This window comes from Tupaia chinensis, unplaced genomic scaffold (assembly GCF_000334495.1).
Source record: "Tupaia chinensis unplaced genomic scaffold, TupChi_1.0 Scaffold147608_1, whole genome shotgun sequence".
Classification (NCBI taxonomy): Eukaryota; Metazoa; Chordata; class Mammalia; order Scandentia; family Tupaiidae; genus Tupaia; species Tupaia belangeri.
The window spans coordinates 452,317-460,517 of NW_006207460.1; positions in this window are offsets into that span (position 1 = coordinate 452,317).

The window sequence follows — 8,201 nt, forward strand, 5'->3', positions numbered from 1 at the left end:
GAAATGCTTACCCCTTGTGCCTCCTTCTCTCCCTAAGAAGCACTTGCATCACCGATTTCTGCCTGTTGAACTTCTCTTGTCCTTTGATGCCCTACTCAACTATTGCCTTCTCCATGAAGCCTGTGATTCCCTTATGGTGAATTACCTGCTCCCTTTCCAGGAGTCTCAGAACCCCTGTATCAGATGCTCTTTCACAGCCAGCACAGAACCTGCTTCGAATCCTCTTGCCAGTGATTAGCTTTGTGACTGTGGGCAAGATCTAGCTTCTAGACATCTGTTTCCCCAACTGGAAAATAGAGATAATAGTGCCTGACCTCACAGGGCTACGAGGAAGTTTAAATTACAATGGATTATGCATAGGAGATCAAGAAAAAATATTAACTACATATGTATTCATGGCGTAAATCTTTCCTCTGGGGGAGCTTGGACGGAGGGAGAGGGTTGCCATGAGGAAGCTGCTTTCTGCTTACAACACAGAGAGAAAGATGAGGAAAGGAGTTTTTAAGTTTTGCTGTGTACATTTCCTCAAAAGATTGTGCAGTTGGGAGGGCAACAGATGGAGTGGTGCTGGAGACTCGGCTCCTAAATGGCTGACTGCAGCTTAAGCCCCAGACCTGGCAGCTTTAAAATCACACCAGGCATGTGTGTGTGCATGCCCAAAATCCTGAGAAGAGAATGGAGGAGAAGGGATTTCAGCACAGTCATTCTCCATGAGGGTGATTTCTCACTTTTCCTTTCTGTGTTTCTCTCTGTCTCTCTCCAGTGAGTGCATGTACTCTATGGCAAAAATCTAAAAGAAAAGAAAAAAAAAAAGACTGTGCAATCAGTAATTATTTTTTTAATTTCCTTTTTTTTTTTTTTTTTTTGGAGAGGTTTTTGCTATAGGGCACTTGCACTTACCAGAAAACAGAGAGACAGAAAGAGAGAAATCACTGCCCCCAGGGGGATGGTCACGTCTGCAATCCCTTCTCCTCCATTCTTCTCTAGGGATCTTGGGCACGCACGCACACACACCCGGCGTTGAGTTTAAGCCACCAGGTCTGGGACTTGAACTGTGGCTGACTACATGGGAGTCCAGCAACATAGCCATTATGCCAACTGCTAGTCCCAGTAATTTTTTTTAAAGAGAGATTTTAGCTATAGGGCATGTGCACTCACCAGAGAGACGGAAAGCAAGAAATCACCCCCCAGTGGGGATGGCCATGCTGCAATCCCTTCTGCTCCAGTCTCCTCTCGAGATTTTAGGCATGCACATGCACCCAGTATGAGTTTTTTTGTTTTTTATTTTTGGAGAGATTTTCACTGTAGGGCGCGTGCGCTCACCAGACAGACAGAGAGAGACATAGAGACAGAAAGCGAGAAATCACCCCCCAGGGGGGATGGTCACGCCGCAATCCCTTCTCCTCCATTCTCCTCTCAGGATCTTGGGCACGCACGCACACGCGCCTGGCGTGAGTTTTAAGCCACCGGGCCTGGGACACGAACCGCGGTCGACTACGTGGGAGTCCAGCAACACCCAGTATGAGTTTTAAGCTGCTGGGTCTAGGACTCGGACTGTAGTCTACTGGATGGGAGTCCAGTGATGTAACCATTACACCACCTGCTGGTCCCAATCAGTAAATATTTAATTTTTAAAATTATTGTGGATACCAACTTAACACTAGGTAGAGACAAGACTTGGAGGGATACATAAAAAGATACACATGTAAAGCTCTTAATGCAGTTTGACACTTACCAAGTACTCACATAATGATGTCTCTCACTATTAACTTGTCTATCTCTGCCACAAAATGTCCATCTCTGTGCCAACCTGCTGCCTATCCTTCCCAATCCACACTAGGTGCTCAGTAGGAAGAAATTCAAAGCCAACTGAAGTCTGGGAAGATCACGGTCTCAGAACAAATGCCCTAACACTTCCGCGGACCACATACAGCTGGTAATGGGATCAGCAGTTGGCTATTTACAGGCATCCTTCTATGGGGGATGGGCTCTCCCATCTTGCTTGTCACTATTCCCAGCCCAAACACAGGCTCACTTCATTCTCTCACCCACACACAATGACTTCTGCTCTGGGATTCACTAAAGGGTCCAGAGGCCATGGAGCACCCCATGGCAAAAGATATCTAGCATGCTAGGCCAGAGTTCTGCACACCAGTTCCCCCGGTCTCTTGCCTATTCCATGGGACCTGACTTCACTCACCTTCTCTGGTGAGTGCCCATGCCCTACAGCCAAAATCTCTCTCTAAAAAAAAAAAAATTACTGATTGCATGGTCTTTTTTTTTTTTTTTCTTTTTTCTTTTTTAGGTTTTAGGTTTTTGCCCTACGTAGCCCTGAAGCTGGATGTGTTCTCAAAGGACATCCCTTCCCCAGGGTAGGGTGGGGAGCTGAGTGACAGGAAGATCTGGGAGTACCTCCACTCACAGAATTCCAGTCAGAGAGTACTATTGTCTTCCCCACATTCCCTACCCTTTTTAGTCTCTGTATTTGTGTGCTATGATCTTTGGGGTGTCCTTCTGCCTAGTAAATCCTACTCGTTCATCAAGGTCCAAATAGCTTATCTTCCAGGAAACCAGTCCTGTACCCTGAAAGAGCTCCCTCTGAACTCATAACCCTCATCCTGGTTCCTGTTGTAGTTTAGGATGTGGGATCTCACCCCAATATAAGACAAGTAGGATGTGGATCAGAGATTGTGCCTAGGGCCCAACCATGGTGGCACATGCTGCTAAAATGCTGCATAGCATTTAGGGACCATGTGGGTGGCCCAAGTTCAATTCCTGGTCTAAGCTAAAGGCTAGGTGCATGGTGTGCACCTGCAATCTCAGCCACTTGAGAAGGTTGAGCCAGGAGGATTGTGAGCCCAAGGTTAGCCTGGGCAATGGATTGAGACTCTGAAAAAGTTGGGTGTGGTAAAGCACACCTGTAGTCGTAGCTGGAAAACCGACATCAAGAATGGAGACCTGGCAAGACCCTATATTAAAAAAAAAATGTGGCTGGAAGTCAGGGAGATTGAAGTTCTGGTTCCTGAATCTGTCACTTGTTAGTCCTATAACCTGAGGCACTTTGCTTGCTAGTCCTGCTTGTAAAATCAGAAAAATAAAATAGGATAGTTATGAAAATTAAATGAGATAATGCTCATTAAACCATTAGCATGGTGCCTTGTACACATTAAGCTCTCAATAAGCATAGACTATTATTACTGTCTCTGTCTTTCTTTCACAGCCCACACCCATCTGCAGTATCACATGTAAGGCCTTGACCAGCTCAATATATGAAGTTGGAATTTTATTGAATCAAGTATCTCAGGTTCCAGATATGAAAAGGTCTTCCTTCAGAGAGAAGAAATGCTGAAAAGAGACTAAAAGTTTTAAGAACTAGAGATCCCTAAAAATTTTTTAAAAGAATTATTTATTTATTAGATTGTATCCATTACTTGTTATTTTTTAATTTGACCAGAGAGAGAGAAAGGGAAAGTGAGAAAAGAGGCTGCCAGGTCCAGGACTCGAAGTGGGGTCAGCCATGTGGGAGTCTAGCACCCCAACCGCCATACCACCTGCTGGCCCCTGACATCCTTAAAATTTCTTTTTTTAAAAAAAGTATTATTTTATTTAACTTGATTTATTTATATATTTATTTATTTTAATTTGACCAGAGGGACAGAGAAAGAAAGGGAGAAGGAAAGTGAGAAAGCAAGCCCCAGGTCCGGCACTCAAACCATGGTTGGCCATATCAGAGTCCAGCAACCTTAATCACTACTCCACCTGCTGGCCCAAGATACCTAAAATTTCTAAGAACTAAATATCCCGAGAGAGGAAAGAGGGTGAGAGCCTGTAAGTATTGATTATATGGGCTCCAGAGAGGAAGATGGAAAGTTGTCAGTAGGTGAAATGGTAATGCTTTTGTCAGGGAGCAAAAAACATTTTCCTCTACCCTCTCATGCTTGGTCCTTTGTAACTGTAAATTAAACTAACAAAAGACAAATTAACAGAGAAAATGTCCACAATTTATATTAATATTTATATTCACAAGCGTTCACAAAAGAAAAAAAAAATAAGAAAGAAAGCAGTTAGACTGGGGAGCTTATATGCCTTTCTTTTCCCCATTGGAGAGGTTTTTGCTATAGGGAGCGTGCGCTGGCCAGACAGACAGAGACAGAGAGACAGAAAGCGAGAACTCACCCCTCTCCCAGGGGATGGCCACGCCCTAATCCCTTCTCCTCCGTTCTCCTCTCGGGATCTTGGGCATGCACGCACATGCACCCGGCGTGAATTTTAAGCCACTGGGTCCGGGATGCGAACCACAGTTGACTACGTGAGGGTCCAGCGACATAGCCACTAAGCTAACTGCTGGTCCAATGCCTTTTTAACAAAAGAAAGATGATTTGGTCTACGAGGGACAACAAATTGTGAGAGTGTCTAGGAAGGATATGGAGGGAACTAATGGAAGATAAGAGCTATTTGAGTAAGATCTATTTATGGAAATTCATGTTAGTATCAATTCCCCATTTTTAAAATAAGAGTCACTGTTCTCACTCTGAGAGAAAAAGAACCTTTCTCAAATGAAAATTCATGCCCTGTTTTCAGACAGAAGTGTAGGGCAGAGAACTATTCCTGCTTCTCTTAATTCTCAATTGCTTCAGCTCAAACTAATTCTTATGCCACAATAATATATTTTAGGGTGACATATTCTGATGCCTTTCACTTTGCCTTACTCTTCAATTGTCAGGACCAGAAATCTAGCAAGTCCCACAGTGACAAAACCTCCTTCTACAGCCATAAACAATTCCATTGAGTGCTAGCTCCCATGGTCGTTCTCAGACCCAGAGGAGTCACAGTACCTGGCCTGTGTACCTACAATACATTCTATCTCTTCAGGGCATCCAAGAAGGAACCCCAAAGAAGACACTCCTAGGCTTGGAAGGAAGCCACAGAAGGAACATAGAAGACATCACAGGACTGTTAAGATCCATGCCAGTCCCCCAACAAGAGTCTATGTTTTTTGGGGTCTGTAGAGAACATACACCTTCTCTGAGAATTGCCCTCTGATAAAATGTCTGGGATCCTATAGTTACTTTTGTAGTATGTGTCCCTATGTTTCCTTTATCTAGGTGATAGGCCTGAGAGTGACCTATGACCCAGAAAAGTCCATCCAGAACCTGAGCCCAGACAATCAGATTTCCTCTCTGTGTTGTTAGAACTGGGATGGGGATGAGTGGTCAGGTAGCTGCAGTCATTGGACCTGAAAGGTCACACAGAGGAAGCAGGTCTGTAGAACAAATGTAGTAGATGCTCCAAGATGTCTATGTCTTTAAGATATGAGGCTTAGGCCCAGCAGCAGTGGTGCAGGTGGTAGCATACTGATTTATAGTGCTGGAAGACACATGGCTAACCAAGAGTTTGGATCTCCAGTTGACCTGAAACACACAGGGTGTGCTGCACCTGGGATCCTGACTGGCTGGGGATCTGAGGGAAGAGAGTCCATGGGGTGTTGAAACTGTCTCTCCATCTCTTGCACACCCTCTCTCATGAAAGAAACATAAAAGCAAACGAAAAGATGAGTTTCTGACTCATTAGACCCATCTTCTCCAAGGCCTAGTTGAACTTCCTGGAATTGAGTTGCATGACAGCCCCCTATTTATTTATTTTTAAAACTGTGCTATAAGGTACATGTGCTCACCAGGAAGGGAGACAGAAAAAGAGAGAGAGAAAGAGAGAAAAGTGAGAATCCCCCCCACCCCCAGGGGGAGATAACCACACTAAAATCCCTTCTCCTCTATTCTTCTCTTGGAATTTTTTGGCATGTATGCACATCTGTCTGGCATGTTTTTCAAATCGCCAGGTCTGGGACTCAAACAGCACAGTCATGTGAGATTCAGTGGCCTTAACCACTATGGCACCAGCTGGCCCAACCATCCACTTTTACTAAGCAATTCCAGCATTGATGTTTCTTGCAGCAAAAAAGAGTGTTGACTAATGTGCTTTCTTTGCCTTTAAGGTTTCAAAACCCCTAAGGGCCTGTGCTACAAAGCAAGAGTTTTGGCTTCCATCTTGGAGTTCAGACCTTGAACAGCAAGTCTCCCAGTAGCAGCCCCACTGAGAATTCAGTCCACAGTTGGAGGAGGAGTCAGCACCACCACCCATCACCATGCTATTGTTTCAGGACAGAGAGAATACATGATGCCTATGAATCTCTTCTCAGAGGTTATAATAAAGATAGCTGTGGGGCCGGCAGGTGGCATGGTCATTAAGGGTGCTGAACTCTCACATGATCAACCATGGTTTGAGTCCCAGACCTGGCGGCTTGCTTTCTCATTTTCCCTTGCTCTCTCTCACTCTGTCCCTCTCTGGTCAAAAAGAAAGAAAGAAAGCGAGAGAGAGAAAGTTAAATAAAAATTTAAAAATAATATTTATGAATACCTAAAGTGGCTTTGAGCACCCTTCTCTGTCCCCCCACCACACTCCGCTTTTCTTTCAAGGAATTCCACTGGAAGTGTTTGGTTGCTGATTGCAGAATCTAAGAAAAGCAGAATTTCCTGTATGCATAAGCAATTTCTTTTCATTATTAAGATAATTTCATGGGGAAGAGAGGCATAATCGTTAATTTAGGAATTGCTCTCTAGAATTATACTTAATCTACACTCAATATTTTTCTTGAAAAACCTTCCCTTCTCAACAAACACTTGCTACTGCTTTTTTTTTTTTTTCTTTTCATGAAATTAAAACAAGACCAAAAATAAATCAACAGGTTTTGGGCTAAAAGGGGAACACTAAGTGGAATATGGGAAGGAAAGCGCTCACCATAAATAACCAAATCTTAAAACATGAAGTCATTCTTTCAGCAGAAGGCAATCTACTGAAAACTAAGACTTAGGGAAGCTAGAGTCTTGAAGGTTTCTCCTTGTCATCATACGTATGACTCAGCACTTGGAATATAACTATGTTTACTGTCTTTCAGACTGTGGGTGTCAAATAACTTTAGTGCCACCTAACTCTTTACTTGTGTGCCCAAGAAAACTTTGGGACAGTCATAGATTTCACCCACACAGATACCAAATCCAAAAAGCTTTCTCCTTTCCATTTGTTCCTGTCTTACCAAAGCCTGTTGGACCACCACTTACTTATTTTTGCTTTTGTCATATTGTCAAATGAATTTTGGTTATTGTTTATGTTGTAGAGCAATAAAATAAGCCATAAGTTCTCATCCCAAGCCTAGGGAGTAGACTACCTGCTACATCTTGTGAGACATCTTGTGCTCCAGCTGCTGGGAGTAGATTTTTGCCTAACATGGGAAAACTTTCCATTAATAATTCTCCTATGGACATTTAATAACCATCTATTGTATGCCTGAGGCCAACATGTTTAGCTCTTGCCAATTTTTAGAGAGAAACAATTTTTCATATAGCCATGTGTTTATTAGTCACCAATGCTCATAATAAAATGTATGAAATATTATCACTGAAAAAGTCCATAAATGTTTTGTTTTTCCTTTGGAAAGTTGTTTTTTGGTTTTGGTTTTGGTTTTGGGTTTTTTTTGTTTTTTGTTTGTTTGTTTGTTTGTTTTTGTTTTTTTGCTATAGGGCACGCGTGCTCACCAGAAAGACAGAGACAGAGAAACAGAAAGCAAGAGCTCACCCCCCCAGAGAGGATAGCCATGCCATAGTCCCTTCTCCATTCTCCTCTCAGGATCTTGGGCACGCAAGCACACACACCTGGCATGAGTTTAAGCCACCGGGTCTGGGACTCGAACCGCAGTCAGCTACATGGGAGTCCAGCAACATAACCATCACGCTAACTGCTGGTCCCAGCCGTAAATGTTTTCAATCACCACACTTTTATTTTGTAAATGAGGAAACCAAGGCTGAGAGATATTAAGTGAATTACCTAACCTTAGAGAGAGACCTAAACATAGAGCCAAAATGAAAATGAGGAGCTGCTTGCTATAGTGAACACTGTGTAGGCTTCAAATCCATCCTCTTATATGGTCTTCAGCCATGGCCTGCTTCTCTGTCCTACAAGGACATTGGTATTCTCATCAGTGAAGAACCTAAGTAGTGTTTATTTTGTGTCAGGCACTAGTATTAACAAGGTACATGTAATTGTAATGGTAATCATTTGTTTGTTTTGGCAAGAGTGTTGTGAGCTTGCCAAAGAGGGACAGAGAGAGAGGAAAAGCACCCCTCCCTCCCCCACCCCGCCACCACAGG